Genomic DNA, 20557 nt, shown 5'->3' on the forward strand with positions numbered 1-20557 from the left:
GCAGTCCCTTTACCCAAATCATCCTATAAGCTGTTCTTGGTTCGTCTCTTCTTCTCATATAATCCCATGCTGACTTAACACTGAAATATCCTCTTGTTTCCAGCATCCAACAAGGCATGTCAAGAACCTGTTGAGGTAAAGGTGGTTTGATTTTCTCCAGAATGTGTACTGCTAAGTCTTCAGGAAGCATTTCAAATAGCCTGTCCACATCCCACTCACCATCTAAGGTAACATCATGTATATTATGTACAGTTTCATCAATGCCAAAGTCCTGAGGAACTAAAAAATATAGTGCCCCAAGACCTGTCCAGTTTTCAAACCAAAATAGTGAGGATCCCCTTTTTGTTTGCCAAAAGATTTGATGTTCAATCAGATCTCTGCATTCTAACATTTTTCTCCAAATGTGAGACCCCCTTTTCCATGGAACAATTACAGAATTCAATTTTTTACAGTATTTCTGACATACGAAAGAGCTCCATATGCTTGGTTTTGTTCTGAAATTCCACCACAACTTGCTGAATAATGTCTTTGCTACATCATGCAGTGACCTGAAACCTATTCCTCCTTCCTCAACTGGCATGCATAAGGTATTCCATGAAGCCCAATGCCTACTAGTTCCTCCTACAGAGCTGCTCCAAAAAAACTGAGCAAACAATTTGTGCAACCTATTTATCACATAATTTGGAGGGTTTACAGCTGATAATAGATGCATAGGCATGCTTTGCAGTACATGGGATATGAGAACTACCCTGCCCCCTACTGATAATAACTTGCCCTGCCATGATTGCAGTTTGTCCATTACCTTAGTAATTAGGGGCTGATAGTATTCCAGCTCCCTCCTTGCATAAAATATAGGACAACCTAGATATATGATAGGAAAATCATTCCTATGAATGCATGTGATCCTTTCCACCTTGCTGACCACTTCCATGTATGTTAAATGATGCAGGTACACAGCTGACTTGGTCTTGTTAACAAGCTGCCCAGATACAGTTTCATATGCCTTCAGCACTTGCATAATCAGCATCAGAGATGTTTCATCTGAGGATGAGAAAATAATCATGTCATCTGCATACGCCAAATGATTGATCTTTGGACTCCACTTTGGCATCCCAAATCCACAAAAATACAGGTTAGTATGTAGTGCATTGAGACCCCTAGATAATGCTTCTGCTGCCAAGATAAACAAAGTTGGAGATACATGATCACCTTGTTTTACTCCCCTTGAGGACTTAAAGAACCCATGAGCTTGACCATTGATTAGAATAGAATACCAATTGTTTGAAACTAATCCAAAGTAATCCCTATCAACCTTTCTGTGAATCCCATCTTTCTCAGTACCTTGGTTAGGAATAGCCAAGATAATCTATCATAAGCTTTGGTCATATCTAGCTTCAGGATAACATTAGGTCTAGCCTTAGTTCTAAGCCTAATGCCAGTCATTATCTCCTGAGTTAGAAGGATGTTTTCTACTATATTCTTGCCCTTAACAAAACCTGCTTGTTCCTCCGATATCAGACTTGGGAGAAATTTCACTAGCCTTTCATGTACCACCCTCGATATAACCTTATTTGAAAAATTACTGAGGCTTATTGGTCTTAAATCAAAAAAAGTGGTAACTTCTTTTTTCTTTGGTAGCAGAACTAGGTTGGAGTGTGTTACACACTTGGGTAGCTCATGACCATTGAAAAAAGCCCTCACCATGTCGTACAGGTCATCCCCTATTATGTCCCATCAAGAATGATAGAATTTGCCAGTCATACTATCTGGCCCCCCAACACTATCACCATTAAGTCCAAGTACTGCCACTTTAACCTCCTCTTTTGTTGGCTGCTTAATCAATTCTGCATTCTGCTCCGTGTTAATCAGATTAGGAACATGCTCTATGATATCAAATGATGAAGGAGTAGCTACTTCTGTGAACTGTTCCTCGTAGAATTTGATAGCCTCTTCTGCAATTTCTTGTTCTTCTTCAATCCAGGTTCCTCCACTATTTTGAATTCTGTTAAGCTGAAGTCTCTTCCTCCTACCTCTCACTTGTTCGTGGAAGAACTTAGTGTTCCTATCCCCTTCCTTGAACCAAGTCATGCCTGCCTTTTGTTGCCAATATTTCTCATCTAGTGCAAGACATTTGATCAATTCTACCTGAACCTTTTGTAGCCTTTCCCTTTTCATCCCTGTAGGATTTGCTTCAAATTCTGCTTCATGAACCATAACTACCTCCTCCATGCTTGCTATCTTTTGGAAAATATCTCCAAATGTAGCCTTACTCCACAATGAAAGGGCCTTCTTTAATTTTGTTAACTTGTGATTAAAAAGAATATAAGGATTTGCACTGAAATTAGCTGTCCAATTCTCTTTTACCACATCTTTAAAAAGAATATATAGTCTTCCTCTGCTCTCCCATTCCACCATGTAAATATGCTGCCTTTAAATCCAAGGTCGAAGATTGCAAGTGTTGACGCAGTGTCAAAAATCATCAATTTCATTCAATGACATAGGTAACCCACCAAACTTCTCTTCTTCGTCCCATATTACATTGAAATCACCTCCTACAAGCCATGGTGCATCCATATCCCTTGCCATTGCATATAATGAATCCCATAATTCTATCCTATCAATTGCATCACATTTAGCATAAATCAATGTTAGGACAAACTCCACATGCGATTCAATATGAAATAATCATAGTGTTAATTGTTGCACCATATTGTGTGTTGACTGACCTTATATTCCAAATGAGAGCATTCATCACTGATTGTTGGATTTAGTTAGCGTTCTCCTTGTGTGCACCCCAACTTTTGGGGATGCAAAATTATCTTTTTGTTCCTTCTTCTTACCTTTTGCTGCTGATTTTTCCTTTTCCACTTGCGTAAGTGATAAGTCACCTTGCCTTGCAACATTCATAAGGTGTTGGGTAGCTGATTCTTGATCCATGTCGTATCCTGATCTACCAGGTTCTTCTCCTTCTTCATTGTCTTCCTTCCCTCCTGATGTAGCTCCAAATGCATTCTTTCTAGGGACCAAGGCCTTCTCTTCTCCTCTTTTTAACAGCTGCAACTGGTTTTTCTCCAATGTAACAGTAACATTTACTATTTTTGTTGTTTGTTTTGGTTGTTTCTCTTTCTCTATTGTGTTGTGTCTTTGTGGGTCTTCTTGTGATTTCTGAAGTTTATCATCTTCTGTTCCTCCAGGATCATTTACCTCTGGGCCTTTTCCTTCATAGTTTCTAATTTTTGTGACTTCTGCTATCTGATAATTATTGTTGTGCTTAACATTTTCTGGTCCTCCCTTTATTAAAAAATTACCAGTTGTATTGTTGTCATTGGCATGGGGCTCTCCATTTACACTTTGCTCATCTTCTTCTTTGTCCTTCTCATTTGGTTCCTCATCAGCTTGTGCTCCTAGTGGTACTTCGTTCTCCTCTAAATCGTATTCCCTTTGTGCATCCCATAGCCTGCCTCCACAGCCTTGCACTCTTTCTTTAAATGTAGACGATTTTGACCCTTCTGCTTGAGAATTTGGAGTTTTATTAAGTTCATTATTCACTAATGTATCTTGTGATGGGATTTCCTGGCATGATGTATTGATCTTCACTATTCCATCTCCTGTTTTATCCTTGAAACTTCTTTCTACCCATTGTGCAGTATCTTTTTTGCTTTTGATGCCTCCTTTCCATTGACTAGACCATTAGTCGAACCAATCCCCAATGAGTTAAGATGAAAAGATTGTGATGTTGGATTTAGGTTTCCCTCATTATTGACCATATGTTTTGGTTTTTGCTTTGTAGATGCTTGGTTATGAACTGCTGGATTGTTTGTTGTTGCATAAGCTGCCACCATTGCCAATTGATTAACAGGTTCTTCCTCTTCATCCATCTCTTGTAATATTGCAAACTTGTTAGATACTTGAACATGATCATTATCTTCATTGTCTACTGCCACCAATTTCTTACCATTGTTGCTTTGTGCTCCTGCTTGTCTATCCACAGTACTTGTACCCTCCTTGTTCTGATTGTTTTCAAGCTGCTTAGCTGGTGCCATATCCATTCCATTATTATTGAGACTAGTATTTTGATTTACTACATTTCTAACTCTGTTGTCCTTCACTTCCTTCCATTGCTCTTTTGCTGTAACATTCACATTACCCACGACCTTTCCACTAGATAAAATCATTATAGGGTGTGAGTTCCCTATGTCCTGCTTCTTAGCTGTATCTGCTTGGTTAGCATTCTCCTTCTCCACATATAGTTCAGGGTGTATCCTCCAGCATTCAAATTGATCATGCCCTTGAAGTTTACAATGTCTGCAATATTTAGGAAGCATGTCATATTGAATTCTCACCCATTCAGTTCTTGTTGTTCCTTTAGCTTCATTGAATATGTCCATCCTCACCTTTTTAGGCAAATCTGCAAGTAGATCAACTAGTACCTTCACCCTAGCACAACTAGGTATAGTTTTATTAATTGTTTCCATGTCTAGATGCATAGGTTTACCTACTGCTGTAGCTAGAGAAAATAGACATTCCTTCACAAAAAAGGTTGGCAATAGACCTGGGAATGAAATCCAAGCCATTGTCTTGGGTGTTTCTTCATCTGCTCTAAACTTTGAGTCATAAATCAATGGCCTAAGCTGATATTGATAGCCATCCCTGTCCTTTATGTAATGAGTTTTTGATGAGAAATGAAGATAGTCCTGCCTTAACGTCATTCTAATCAAAATGTGTCTATCCCTTAGAAATCCAATGTTACACTCACCTTTAATTTCGCATTGAATTGGTATTAACTTACGCAGTTGTTGAATTTCTGGGTTGCCATAAGAACATTTACCAACTATTGCATATTGTAATCCTTTGATGATATCCATCCTTTCTACTTCTGCTTTTGTGAACTGAATAACATGCTCTCCATTCAATATTGTAGGTGGACGAATGGGAATTGGTTCAACTTCCTGTTACTCCTGCATTGCAGCATTTAAAGTGCAAGGTTTCAGAATTTTGGAGTAATCCATCGGCTGTTTGTTGTTATTTGTGTTCCCTGATGTTTGTGCAATGTTTGGAGGAGGTTGGGTAGGCAGCGCAGCGACAAAAGGTGGCTGGCCACCTGCCTGTGTGTCCATTACAGTTGTAATTCTTTAGCACTTTAATTACATGACAAAGGTGCAGCAGCTTTGCAAGAAAATGATGCTACTGTAATTCGAATTAGCTTCACGTTACTTACTTCTTATGGCTATGAATCCAATTTCACAATCCAAACTGTAAAAATAGTAATTTCGATTTAAAATGAAGCTTAGAATTCAAACCAATCTTAGAAGAGAACATTTTCACGTTATAAAAACAAGTTGTTGTGCTGAAAAGTAGCGCTGGAATTAGCTGAATCGCTGAAATTGAATGAAGAACACTGTCTGCTACAGTAACTCGTGAAAATGAAATTAAGATCTACAAAAATTGACTATAGATCTGAAGTTGAAACCAATTGGGTATTATTCGTAAAGAAATTATGTATCTTTTGACACCAAGTTTGGTTAGTTCCACCACCGGATGCCAGAGTTATGACCGGATAATGATGACAAAATTACTATTCCTTCTCTTCCTAGAGAGAAGGCATACCTCTTTTCTGCACACGATATGCTATAGTTGGCCCGGGCCCCTGGACGCGAATCGCTTAATATTTTTTCGGGACATCAAATACAACCTAAGGAACCATAGTCAGTGCCCCGCCATGAAAAAATTACATTTTTTGGCATTTTACGGCCATAAAACTGGAATTACACTCGATTCCCATAATTTCGTGTGCAGTAGCTCACACCTTCCGCGGCCCGAGCCCCGGGATGAGGATCGCCTAATATTACTTTTTGGGACATCAAATACGACCTAAGGAACATGATCACCGCCCCGCCATGACCAAATTATATTTTTTGGTATTTTCCAGCCATAAAACTTGAATTCCGCTTGATACCCATATTTTCGTGTGCTATAGCCCACGCCTTCTGCCGTGGGCCCGGGGCCCCGGATTAGGATTGCTTAATATTTTTTCGACATCAAATACGACCTAAGTAACTATAGTCACCGCCCCGCCATGACGAAATTATATTTTTTGGCGTTTTGCGGCCATAAAACTGGTATTCCGCCCGATTCCCATATTTTTGTGCGCTATAGCCTACGCCTTTCCGTCGTGGGACCGGGCCCTCGGACCCAGATCGCCTAATATTTTTTCGGGACATCACTTTCGAACTAACGAACCATGGTCATCGCCCCGCCATGACCAAATTACATTTTTGGCCTTTTACGGCCATAAAACTAGAATTCCGCCAAATTCTCATATTTTCGTATGTTATAGCCAACGCCTTCCGTGGGCCCGGGCCCCCGGACCCGGATAGCCTAATATTTTTTCGGGATGTCAAATAAGACCTAAGTAACCATAGTCAACGCCCCGCCAATAATAAATTACAATTTTTGGTGTTTTACGGCAATAAAGGTGGAATTCCGCCCGATTCTCATATTTTCGTGCTCTATAGCCTACGCCTTCCGTCGTGGGCCCGGGCCCCCAGACCCGAATCGCCTAATATTTTTTTGGGACATCACTTTTGGCCTAAGGAACTATGGTCATCGCCCTTCCATGAGAAAATTACATTTTTTGGTCTTTTACGGCCATAAAACTGGAATTCCGCGAGACTCTCATATTTTCATGTGCTATAGCCCACGCCTTCCGTCGTGGGCCTGGGCCCTCGAACCCGCATCACCTAATATTTTTTCGAGACATCAAATACGACCTAAGGAACCATAGAAACTGCCCCGACATGACTAAATTACATTTTTTAGCATTTTACAGCAATAAAGGTGGAATTCCTCGATTCCTATATTTTCGTGTGCTATAGCCCACGCCTTCCGTTGTTGGCACGTGCCCCCGAACACGGATTGCTTAATATTTTTTTGGAACATCAAATACGACCTATGGAATTATGGTAACCGCTATTCCATGACCAAATTACATTTTTTGCCATTTTACCGGCAATAAAACTGGAATTCCGCCCGATTCGCAGATTTTCGTGCTCTATAACCTACGCCTTCCATCGTGGGCCCGGCCCCCGGGGCTCGGACCGCCTAATTTTTTTTCGGGACATCACTTTCGACTTAAGGAACCATGATCATTGCCCCGCCATGACCAAATTACATTCTTTGGCCTTTTACGACCATAAAACTTGAATTCCACCCGATTCTCATATTTTCTTGTGTTATAGCCCACGCCTTCCACCGTGCGCCCGGGCCCCTGGACACGGATCGCCTAATTTTTTTTGGGAAGTCAAATACTACCTAAGGAATCATAGTCACCAGTCCTCCATGACCAAATTACATTTTTTGCATTTTACGGCCATAAAATTGGAATTTCGATTAACTCCCATATTTTCGTGTGAAATAACCCACGCCTTCCGCCGTGGGCCCGGGCCCCCGGAACAACATCACCTAATATTTTTTCGGGACATAAAATATGACCTAAGGAACCATGATCACAGCCCCTCCATGACCAAATTATATTTTTTGGCATTTTACAGCCTTAAAACTGGAATTCCGCTTGATACCCATATTTTTGTGTGTTATAGCCCACGCCTTCCACCATGAGCCTGGGCCCCCGGACTAGGATCGCCTAATATTTTTTTGGGACATCAAATACGACCTAAGGAACCATGGTCACCGCCCCTCCATGAACAAATTACATTTTTTGGCATTTTACGGCCAAAAAATAGGTATTCCGCCCGATTCCCATATTTTTGTGCGTTGTGGCCTACGCCTTCCGTCGTGGGCCCGGGCCCCCGGACCCGGATCGCCAAATATTTTTTCAGGACATCACTTTCGACCTAAGGAACCATGGTCATCACCGCACCATGACCAAATTACATTTTTTGGTATTTTACGGCCATAAAACTTGAATTCCGCCCGATTCCCATATTTTCATGTGTTATAGCCCACGCCCTCCGCCATGGGCCCGGACCCCCAGACCAGGATTGCGTAATATTTGTTCGGGATATCAAATATGACCTAAGGAACCATGTCACTACCGCGTCATGACCAAATTATACTTTTTGGCATTTTACGGCCTTTAAACTGGAATTGCACCGATTCCCATATTTTCGTGTTCTATAGCACAAGCCTATGCTATAGCCCACACCTTCCGCCGTGTGCCCGAGCCCCAGGACCAGGATCGCCTAATTTTTTTTTCTTGGACATCAAATATAACCTAAGGAACCATGATCACCACCCCGCCATGACCAAATTAAAATATTTGGCATTTTACTACCATATAACTGGAATTCCGCCTGATTCCCATATTTTCGTGTGATATAGCTCACGCCTTCGGCCGTGGGCACGGTCCTCTAGACCAGGATCGGTTAATATTTTTTCGGGACATCAAATATGACTTAAGGAACCATGGTCACCGCCTTTCATGACCAAATTACATTTTTTGGCATTTTACGGCCATAAAACTAGAATGCCGCTCAATTCCTATATTTTCGTGTGCTATAGCTCACGACTTCTGCCGTGGTTCCGAGCCCGCAGACCTGGATCGCCTAATATTTTTTCAGGACATCAAATATGACCTAAGGAACCATGGTCACCGCTTCGCCATGACCAAATTATATTTTTTGGTGTTTTACGGTCATAAAATTGGAATTCTGCTCGATTCCCATATTATCGTGTGTTATAGCCCACGCCTTTGGCCGTGGGCCTGGGCCCCCGGACTAAGATCGCCTAATATTTTTTTGAGACATCGAATACGACCTAAGGAACCATGGTCACCGCCTCGCTATGACCAAATTACATTTTTGGCATTTTACGAATATAAAACTGGAATTCCGCCCGATTCCTATATTTTCATCTGCTATAGCTCACGCCTTTGGCCGTGGGCCTGGGCCCCCAGACCAGGATCGCCTAATAGTTTTTTGGGACATCAAATACGGCCTAAGAAACTATGTTCACCACCCCGCCATGGCCAAATTACATATTTTGGCATTTTACGACCATAAAACTGGAATTCCGGTCGATTCCCATATTTTCGCGTGCTATTGCCCATGCCTTCCTCCATGGGCCCGGATGGATCCGGCCTGGAATTGCCTAATATTTGTCCTGGACATCAAATACGACCTACGAAACCATTGTCACCGCCCTCCATGACCAAATTATATTTTTTGGCATTTTACAGCCATAAAACTGGAAATTCGCGCGAGTCCCAAATTTTCGTGTGCTATAGCACACGCCTTCCGCCGTAGGCCTGGATGGATCTGACCTGGAATCGCCTAATATTCGTCTTGGACATCAAATACAGCCTAAGAAACTATTGTCACCGCCCCCCCATTACCAAATTACATTTTTTGGCATTTTAAGACCATAAAACTGGAAATCTGCGTGAGTCCCAAATTTTTGTTTGTTATAGCCCATGCCTTCCGTCGTGGGCCCGGATGGATCCGGCCTGGAATCGCCTAATATTTGTTCTGGACATCAAATACGACCTAAGAAACCATTGTCACCGCCCCTCCATGACCAAATTATATTTTTTGGGCCTTTTACGGCCATAAAACTGGAATTCCACCAGATTCTCATATTTTCGTGTGCTATACGCCTTCCGCCGTGGGCCCGGGCCCTCAGACCCGGATCGCTTAATATTTTTTCAGGATATCAAATACGACCTAAGGAATCATAGTCACTGCCCTGCCATGACTAAATTACATTTTTTGGCGTTTTAAAGCAATAAAGGTGGAATTTCGCTTGAATCCTATATTTTCGTGTGCTATAACCCACGCTTTCCGCCGTGGGCCCGGACCCGCTGTAGACATGTGATTTTTGACCCTCCCTAAGATTTTTCATATTTAAGCACGTAAATATTTATTTTAGGCCTAATATAGCTATTTCAACTCATTTTTACTCTTTTACTTTATTTTATTACAAGAAAATGAAAATTACAAAAACAAATAGGTTCAATAATGTTTTGTAGTCATTTTTAATCTTAAAAAATACAAAAAATAGTATCGTATTTTTATTTTAATATGATATTTGAAAATACCAAAAATAGATTTGTTTTAACAGTTAGTTTTATTTTAATAAATATTTCAATAGTAGGATTAATTAATAAATGAGATCGTATTTTTAATCTCGTTCGCAAGGAAAGAGTAAAACTTGGGCTCGAGCAACCCATTTTTAGGCCTAATTTTGGACCTAGCCCATAATTCCCAAGCCCATAATTCCTAGGCCCATACCCCTTAACCTAAAAACCCTTCTATATAACCAAAACTAGTCTTAAAAATAACCCTAGACTACACTTAGAGGATCAACCGTTTTTTTCATTGGGAGAACACACAAAAATGGAGCTCCTTCATCTTCTACATGAAGATTTAACACCAAAAAAGCCTAGAACCTAGATCCATCTCCATACCAGCCGCACCCTCACCACCAAAACTCCATCGCCGGACCTCCCTTCACTACGCAATAGCCATAAATGAAGCTTCACCTCGCATACGCCCTAAGCTCTTCTTCTTCATTGACAGACCCAGATCTGCCCAGGCCATTTCTTAGCAGCTGCAAAAATAAAGCTCGATGAAGCTAGGTCTCGCCTTTTTCATGGTCTACGTTGCCGGAGGTGATAGCCAGCAATGACCATGACTGATGCTGCACCTAAGCATTTCTTCTTACCTTCCTCCCCCTCTACTGACTTTGTACCATCGGATTCGCACTGTCGACGATGAACGAACAGAAAACAGTTGATTGTTTCATCACCATATTCACGTGTGTTTTACTTTTACGTCGGACTAGTGTAGATCTAACAAGTTCTGGATTTTGTGATGTTCTGTACTGGGTTTGGCCGGAATTAGTTCTTTGGAGATTCCTTCGTGTGTGTCGTTTTGATTGTTGCTCCAGTGTCGCCATTGTTGTGGTAGTAGTTTCATTTTCAAATCGAGGTGGTCCGTTCGAGGGTTCCGAGCAGACTCGTGGTTCCATCAAATTGTTGTTGTCTAAATTTTCTAGTGTTATGCATTTCAGAACCATCATTGCGTTGTTTTGAGGTTAACTTCTTTCTGATTTTTAATTTCCTTTCAATATTGATCTTTGATGACTATGGACATTATGTGTGTGTTCTGTTATGGCATTGTTTGTCTAAAATTTCTTAGTTCTGTTTATTTATGTTAAAGTTTCATGGATGTTTTATTAGGGAACGAATATGAATCTCTATTGTCTTATTTTGCTTTTGTTAATATCAAGTCAACAAGACCAAGGGTTGATTTTTTTTTTATTCAAGAAAGATTGAAGTTGGATTTATGTTTTGGTTGGTAACGAGAAGGAATTTGGGCATAAAAAAGGGGGATTTATTATTCTCGTCTCATTTTAATTACTCGGGTTGCTAGGAGTATGTTAGGCCGACCACACCTGGGTAAGCAAACCTTAGGCACGTAATTAAATCATCACAACTATGAGTATGGTTCCCGTGACATAGTTGTGATACTTAATCCCTAATTAGTTTTGACTATGCATATCCGTAGTTACCTTAGTTGAATGCTTTTTCCGTTAATAAAATTGAGGTGTGCCATATTGAGTGAGATATAGTTTATGGCCCTCAAAAGCTTAGTTCGAACTTCCTTTAAAATTAGAATTGAGGTGTGCCATTAGTTGAATTTTCCATGGCCCTCGCAAACTTGAAAGTGCATAATTGCTTTAGGCGCGCAATTAAAATTACTTTACTAAACTCGGGTGTGCATTTATGTGACCCAAACCCAAATCTCTACAACATTAGATAAAATGTATCGTGGACCGCGGGTGCATTTATGTGACGTGGTTCAAGACACATTTTAGATGACGTTGAATTTTCCTAAAATTAATTAAATTAAGCGGTTAAGTTAAAAATGCACATAGGTTTCAAAGATGTATTAAAATCAAATAATGAGCCCAATAATAACAGTTGAGTGACCGTGCTAGAACCACGGAACTCGGGAATGCCTAACACCTTCTCTCGGGTTAAAAGAATTCCTTACCCGGATTTTGTGTTCGCAGATTGTAATACAGAGTCAATCTTTTCCTCAATTCGGGATTTGAACCGGTGACTTGGGACACCATAAATTATCCCAAGTGGCGACTCTGATTTTTAATAAATTAATACCATTTCGATTGTCACTTTAAGTTGGAGAAAACTCCCTTATACCTTTCTAGCGGGTGTAGGTAAAAAGGAGGTGTGACAGCTTTGGTGACTCTGCTGGGGATCGAACCCAGAATCTCTGGTTCAGGGTTCAGAATTCGAGCTTAGATGAATTGTTATATTTGACTTTATCTACTATCTAATTTTATTACATGTTTGGGCCTAATGTGCTAAATGTTGCTTTTACCACTTTGATATTATCTGAACTGTATATAAACTGTTATGAAACCCTTCTCTTCTCATATTCGGGGATGTGCTCGCTGGTCGAGACTCCCTATTCTATTAGTGTCATACCTTGAAATAAGAAAGAGGCTCGGACAAGTTACTAAGCCGGATGGCCTTTTGGTTCCCGGTACGTAGCCCCCTCCTCGGCTCGAGTTGTCCGCTCGGGTACACAAGTCTAGAACAACTACATAGGTTTTGAACCTAGAATAACTCAGCTTCATGCCGGATCCCTAGTAGGAACGCTTGTTTGCATCATGTGCACTTGACTTAGGGGACTCAACACAGGGGTTGGGTCCGTCTAGGACAGGTACACCCCCAAAATGAAAAGACCATCTTGATGCATCCTATGTGCTACATGTTGCATTTCTTCAAGGTTAAAAGGGTCATTTGGCGGACCAATGATAACTGAGGGTAAATGAAGAAATGAAAAAAAATAATGAAAAAAAAAGAGAGGGTGAAGTGTGAAGATAAAGCGAATGGGGCCCAATTATGTTTTCTGTCACATTTTTTGTTAAGGAAACAAAAGAGCTTGAAAATTCAAAAAAAAAAAGATTTTGCACTTTTTCATCATTTTTCGAAAATCAGAAAATCAATAAAAAAGGGGGAAAATCCAAAAAGAGCTTACATGTTTCATCATTTTTCAAAAAAAACATATTTTCGCTGAATTAGTTATTTTTCTTTTGATTTTTGCCCGTATCCAATCTGCCAAACTACGCATACCTGATTCTCGTCTTTCGGGGCGTGATACGTAGGCAACCCACATAGGGTCCGGTCTTCCTTGTAAATCTTAGGTTCTTGGCATTGCGGGGTCTTAGCAAAATTTTGCACTTCTAACCACCTTTTGGCCAAATAAGTCAATTTGCAAAAATAGCCTCAATCATGTCTTGCATGTGTCTAGTAGGGAATGTTATTGTCTCACATAGTGTTGGTTTAAGTTTTCTCATACAGGTGTATATCCACTTACCAGAGTTTGAGCATGATAGATACCCCAGAACCACCGCATTCAGGAGTTGCTTAAGGAGATTTTTATATTTGTTATTTTTATTTTATTTTTATGTTTTGAGTATGTTTTTTATGTCGTCTTTTACTTTCTAGTTTTTTTTTTCAATCCGCTAGGCAAGCGCCTAGGGCTAGTTTTTTTATTAAAAATAAAAAAGTAAATACAATAATTAGGAAATTGTCATTGTCTTCCTTCAATGAAAGGAAATAGACTTTGCACTCTAATGTAAAGTACTATCAAAATTGAGCATAATACTCAAATTGATATCACATTATGCCTACTAAAACTTTGTAGTTGTCAAAATAGTCCAAGTGAGTCCATGTCGACGTTGTATCTCCAGTTCAAAGCGTCCCAGTTCTAGAGTTAAATTTGATTTGCATAAATAGCCCCTTTTCAGCAACTTCACGTAGACTCCACCAATTTGGTAGATCGGTACTGTAGCATACGGCACTGTAGCTTACGGCATTGTAACATGGTACTGTAGCATACGGCACTGTAGCATACGGTTACTGTAGCCAGCCGGTACTGTAGCACGTGATCATGTGATGTCCCCGTGAGATTCCCACACTATTAAGGGGGCCAAGGTCCTTGGCATTTGCACCCAAAGTAATGCACATGCCTACAATGTGCTTGTATGCATTATCAACTTCATTGTTTGGTATTTGAACCCATGCTTCACATGTTTTTGCTCCTTTTGATACATGAGTTTGTATTTCCAAAAAATAACTAGCATCATGCGAATGTCTTGATGTCCTTTCCATGTGCTGCAAACTTTTCCATTGCATTTCCAAAAGAATGCTGGTGCAAACTCCATTGTTAATGTCCAGACATCCTTTTGCACCTGCTTCTTGTAGGTCCCCTCTCTTGTAGCTCCTTGACCGAGTACTCTCTAGCATCCAAAAATCTTGAAATTTGAGGATGTCGAGTTTTGTACACCAGTGTCTAGTTTTTTATTGTAATTTTTATTTTATATTTGAAAAGGTGTGGTGTAACTCAAAAATAAAAAATAAAAATATTTTGTGTTTTTATATTTTCGTTAGAATTTTCTTTAGAAATACTACTCCTAGAAATCAAGAAGAAAAAAAAGAAAGTTTGAGGTGGGTTTTTTTTAGGAAATTAGTATCTAGAATTTTTTTTAAAACAAAAGTTTTTTGCTTTTATACTTCCTTTAGTATATTAGAACCAAAATTAAAAAAAAAAAAGAAAAAAAGAATTTTCTTTTAGTACCTCTTTAAAAGTTTTCTTTAAGGCATTAATTCCAAAATACAAAAGATTTTTCTTGTGAGGTGTTTCTTTGGGAAATTAATGAAAGATGAAAAAAAAATTCTTTTTATTTTCATTAGAACTTTAGGATATTGTACATAGAAAAAAAGCATATTTTATCTTTGTTTATCATTATAAATTTTCCTTTAGGCAAGAAAAATTGAAATCCAAAAATATTATGTTTTACCTTTTTCATTGCTTGCTTCGAAATCTTGCGTCAGGATATCAAATGAAAATTCAAAATATTTTTTTGTGATTTATTCTTTCAATCTTCTTCCTAAAAAAAGAGTCAAAAAGTTTTTTTTTTTTTTCTAGGGTTTTTCCTTAATAATTTCCCATAGAGTGTTTGTTTCAAGAAAGAAAAAAAAAAAGAAAAATATATGCTCGTTAAGCTTGAGTTTGCAATAGGTTATAGAACATTAAGTCTAGAAAATTCAAAAAAAAGATTTGCTTCTTTTATTCCTCTTTTCTTATAAGAATAGTCCTTAAGGTAAAAAAAAAAAGCATTAGTCTGTTTACTTTATTCTCGTTCTTCCAGAACAACGCAAAGATCGGATTCATGCGGGGTCATGATACGTAGGCAACCTACATAGGGTTCGATCGAATCATTTTTTATTTATTTAAAGAAAAAAAAAATAAAAGAAAAAAAAGGTGGAATTGTGGGATGTGAGATATGAGAGAGAAATTCATCTTTGAAGACTGGGAAAAAATCCTCCTCCTTCTCTCTAGGAAGAAGGTGAATAGTAATTCTATCACTATTCATTGGGCCATAACACCGGCATCCGTCGGTGGATTGTCGCAATCTTGGTGTCAAAAGAAGCATCTACTCTTTGCGCACAATCCTTAACTGGTTTCACTCTCAAATTCATAGCCAATTTTTCCAGATCTTAATTTTCATTTCGCGATTACTGTAGCGCGGAGAAATTGTAGTTAAATTCATCTGCTTCTTCACGACAATGGAGCTTTGAAGATCTTCATGGCTGCTGCGACCTCTCCCCAACCTTTGGCTGTGGGTGAGGAAATCCAAAACAACAAAGAAATAGTCCATAATCATAATACAATGCAGTCATATGCATCGTAGCTGTTGCAAAAAAGTTCTGCCGCAAAATCGTCAAAATTGGAGTTATGTCCAGTTACGTTTGAACATGGTAAACCTTCTGTGGAATTCAACATTGAGGAAGTGAGTGCTTTCACCATAGAAGAAGGGTTACATCAAGCAGTCATCATCAAATTTTCATATGGAAAACCTGATCTTCAGGAGTAGCGACAGTTGATACCTAAACAATTCGACGTCAAAGGTTATTACAATATTGGATAGTTGGAATATCGTCACCTCCTGGTCAGGTTTGATTTATTCAATGATTATGTTCAGTTCCTCTCGAGATCGACTGGATATTTTAAATCCAAAGGCGACGAATACTTCTTCAGAACATTCCCATGGACTCTAGGCTTCAATCCGAAGGAAGAGACTTCTATGGCAGTCGTCTGGATATCATTACCAGGTTTACCACCTAATTTCTTTGCAAAGAGGTCTTTACTGTCTATAGCATTAGCTGTTGGAAAACCTCTTGCTGTGGACAAGGCCACACAACAAAGAACCAGACCTAGTGTTGCTAGAGTTAAAGTTATAATTGATTTGTTAGACAAACACCCCAAACAGGTTAAGCTTCAGATTGTGGATAGAGCTACTGGTAAATATGTTGTGCAATATCAGGAAATAGTGTATGACAATCTTCCTAAGTATTGCAATTGTTGCAAGCATCAAGGGCATGACAAAAATGTGTGTCGAGTAATGAAAGTATAAGCTGAAACAGAGGGAACGACAGAGAGGGTGCATATGAACAGTGATCTGCCTGTTATGGAGGGTACTAATGTAGAAAATTTATAAGGGGGTGCAAGGGATTATTTAAATGCTATTAGAGCTGGACAAATAGGTAAGGATTTACCAAATAAGGATGATAAACAAGGACTTGACACAGCAAAAGAAAACGATGTTGATCAGCAGGTTTTGCAAATTGAAGGAGGAAAACAAAGTGTTACCTTGAGCAACCAGAATGTCAATAATCCAGGCTTTAAAGAAATCATTGTAGGTGATGTTGCAAAATTGGATAAGGGTCCAACAAAGCCTTCATGAGATGTACCTGCTAGCATAGCCTTAGCTAGGATTTCAAATGTCGTGAATCCAATTGTACAGGCCTATGATAACATGGCTAGTAAGGTAGCTATATTTTCATCTGGTATAGGCTTCAAGAGTAATGTTGTATATGCCAAGGAATCTGATCAAACAATTAAAGGTGTCTCTATAGGTGTTGTTGATAAGGATGATCGAAGTGCTAGAGAACATACCAGCTTGTCAAGGAAAATAGTGGATAGCCCTACTAAGTTAATTGTTACAGCTGAAGATACTCCTAATGCTACAGCTGTTACACAGGTCTTTATGCAGCAACAGACTTTGAACGTGCAAGCTGGGGTGCATGCGACTTTGAATGACATTGCAAAACCACGTAAAAATGCAGCAGCTACAGATGGTTCGAATTTGAATGCTACTGTTGCATTGATCTCTCATGCTGATAATTTCCCTTCAGTTACTAGAAAGCTTGATACAAGGCGGATTCAGTCTAATTCTCAGCAAATATTAGGTGAAAAACTAGTAGCCTTTATTGGTATTCCTGATGGTGTGAAGGCTAGCAAAACAAATGTGGAACTACCAGGTTCAAATTTGGAGGAAGCTGGTACATCAAGGGCAGTTGCTGATCGGGCTACTACTGGGGTTATTAAAACTACTGCTTCACCTAGCAAAAACAATATTTCAGTTCATAAAACAAAGACGAGTGAAACAAACAATGTTACTGTTTCGAACTCATTTGAGGCTTTGATGAATGAACAAGATCTGGAAGATGTTTGGAAGGAAGGGCAGCAGGTTCAACATGAGACAAATATAAAACCCAGGCAATCATCAGCCACTAGAAAACAGCAGCAACAATCAATTCCGAGTTCCAATAGTGGGAAACCAGTTCAAGGCAGTGGTAATGTGATGAAAGATAGGGTGTTCGACGAAGTGACTCTAAAACATGAATTGGCAGAAATTTTGGGTGTTCGACGAAGTGACTCTAAAACCAAATTGGGAACTGAACTAACAAGCAACCAAGCTAATAGTTCCAATGTACCTATGTTGTATTTTTTCAATCATCATGTAGAGCGAATCATCAAAAATGCCCAAAATGAAATGATTATGAATTCTACTTTGGTTAAACAACCTTTGGTCACGCTGAATACTTTCGTATTTGATGTCTTATCTCAATCAGTGGAGTCGTTTGGGGATTTTGAAGGTGAATCTGGGCAGATCATGTTGTCAACGGGGAATAATAACGAGGTGATACAGTCAAATCTGAGGTTTATGGCTATCAAATCCAAGCTTTGGCAAGAGCAGCGTGAGGATGACAATGAAGAGGATTGGGGTGATGGTTTCGCTAGTTATTCATCAGAAGACGCTGATAAAGAGGTTAATCATGATAGTGCAGGGAAAGAGATTGATTCAATGGCCATGAAAAAACATGGTCAAGTACGACCAGCAAGTTCCAAGAGTAATCTGAACCTCAATGCTCCTGCTTTTGTTCCCAGAAGTTATTCAAATTCTGGTATGCAAAATGAAGCAACAGGATCACCTTCAGTTACTGTGCAGCAGCAGCAAATTGATCCCAACTCCTCAAATACTAATCCTGCAGATGATTGAACTACAAAAGTACCACCAAAAAATGGGCAGCTCCAAGGTGTGATTACCAGTACATATGCAACACCACCTACAACAAAGGTTAGTACAGCAGCTAGTTCTAAAGGCGATCGAGAAGTCACAGCAGTGCAATTGGGACAGAATCAAATTGTTACAACTGTCCTAGTTATTTCAGAGGAGGAGAGAAAGCTTTTGGATGCAATAGTGAGTTCTACTTCGTTAAACTGTAAATCTAAATGCATATAGCACTGGACCTGTGAGTAAGAGCAGGAATAAAATGCAAAAAACTAATCAATATCAAAGCAAGGCAATGGTGACAAATACAAAGGGACAATCTGCATTGGTGACACTAGACATCGTCCAAAATGCTCCACAATCTGTGAATGTGGGGAGGGAAATTTTTGAAGAAGGAGAGGAAGAGGCAATGATACAACAATGCAGGGCAGAGGCAGCAAGAAAAGGGGATCTATCACCAATGCATCGTGGAAAAAGTTGCAAATCTCATACAAGGAAAAGTAGTTGGGATGACAAGGTTAGTGATTTTTTTAAATGTTAGGCGACCTCCAATGAGAGTTTCCAAACAAAATAAGGCCGCCCCAACTGCATCTACAAAGTCAAATCATTCAAAAAAGAAATCATGAATTTTGAATACATCTTGAAGAATTGGGGTTGTGATGAAAAAGAATTACAAATTGAAGAAATTACAAGTTCGGACAAAAAAGGACAACATTTTAATTCCTTCATCATTTTATTCTACCATTATGTTAGTATACTCATTTGTAATATCATCACAGAGTATGTTATAAAATGTGTGATGATCATTAAATATTTGGTACTTTCCAGTTCTTTCTTTTTACATGCTTGTTAGTAAGTGAGGCTTTTTATTTCCCTCAATAGGATTAGTAAGGTAAGGTTTAGTCTGGTTTGTGTTGCCTTGTTCCTATGCCTTTGGAAAATATCCAAACGTCTATGAGATTATATGCCCTCGTGAGACGTTGCCGACAGCTACACCATGAATTCTCTACATGAGGCTGTCATCATAAGGCAGTGTGAGGCACAGAGGAGTGATTATATAGCCAAGGCATATGGGTAACAATACCGGTGCTATTGTCCCCTTATTTGTACTTTTCCTAATTGTTGTATTTTTCTTTTCTTTTATTAATAAAAAACTAGCCCTAGGCACTTGCCTAATGGATTGCCAAAAAAAAAATATGAGAGAAGAAAGGGTGATGATTAAAAGAAAAGAGAAATGAAGGAAAATGGGCAAGCCAGCAAGTGCTAGAAAAGCAAAGAAAAGAGAGGTTGAAATGAACAAATTGGGATGATGCCAACTGACCTTTGTACCCTCAAAGTCATTTTAGAACCGATAATTGTGGCTAGGTGCACTGCACATAAAGTGAGATTATCTTATGTTAAATGCTCTAACGCTAACGTGATGGCTTCATTTTGTTATATTCATAGCAAAGGGTGGTTGGTTTGTGGTTTTAAAGTGGTAACTCTTCTCTACAACATAAAGTCAAAGGCAATGGCAGACAACAATAAAACTGAGTTGGTTGATACCGGCGCTCGAAAGCAGTTGGTTAAAAAGGACAATGGGTTGGTTGAAGAGGTAAAGATGTTAAAACAACACATGGCTGACATGTATCAGGCTTGGATGAATGGGAAGGCGCCACCCCCGCCACCACCTAGCTTCCTAGATGTTTCCCTTACCCAAACTCCGGACACAATGCCAGATGATCCTCCATACTCTCCAGATCCACCCGCTTATCTCCAAGCTCATGATGCCCAATATTACCCCCCAGAGGTTGCCCACAAGGTTCCCTACTCATACAAACAGGGCCCAAGGGATGAGCCTCATGTTGAAAATGAAAGGTTCACAGAAAGAAAAGGGAAAGATGGGGCACCCAAGAGGCTGAAAGACATAGAACAGTCCTTAAAGAACAAGCAAGGAACGGGAGACCAGGGAAGCATGGCTTACAAGGAATTGTCTGTGTCCCCTGACGTTCGCCTGCCCGCGGGGTTTAAAGTGCCAAAATTTAACTTGTATGATGGGTGTGGGGATCCGGTAACCCACCTGAAGGTTTATTGCAATGAAATGAGAGGTGTTGGAGAGAAAGATGACTTGATGATGGTGTATTTCAGTGAGAGCCTGACTGGGTCAGCT

Source organism: Nicotiana sylvestris, chromosome 4 (assembly GCF_000393655.2).
Source record: "Nicotiana sylvestris chromosome 4, ASM39365v2, whole genome shotgun sequence".
NCBI classification, from domain to species: domain Eukaryota; kingdom Viridiplantae; phylum Streptophyta; class Magnoliopsida; order Solanales; family Solanaceae; genus Nicotiana; species Nicotiana sylvestris.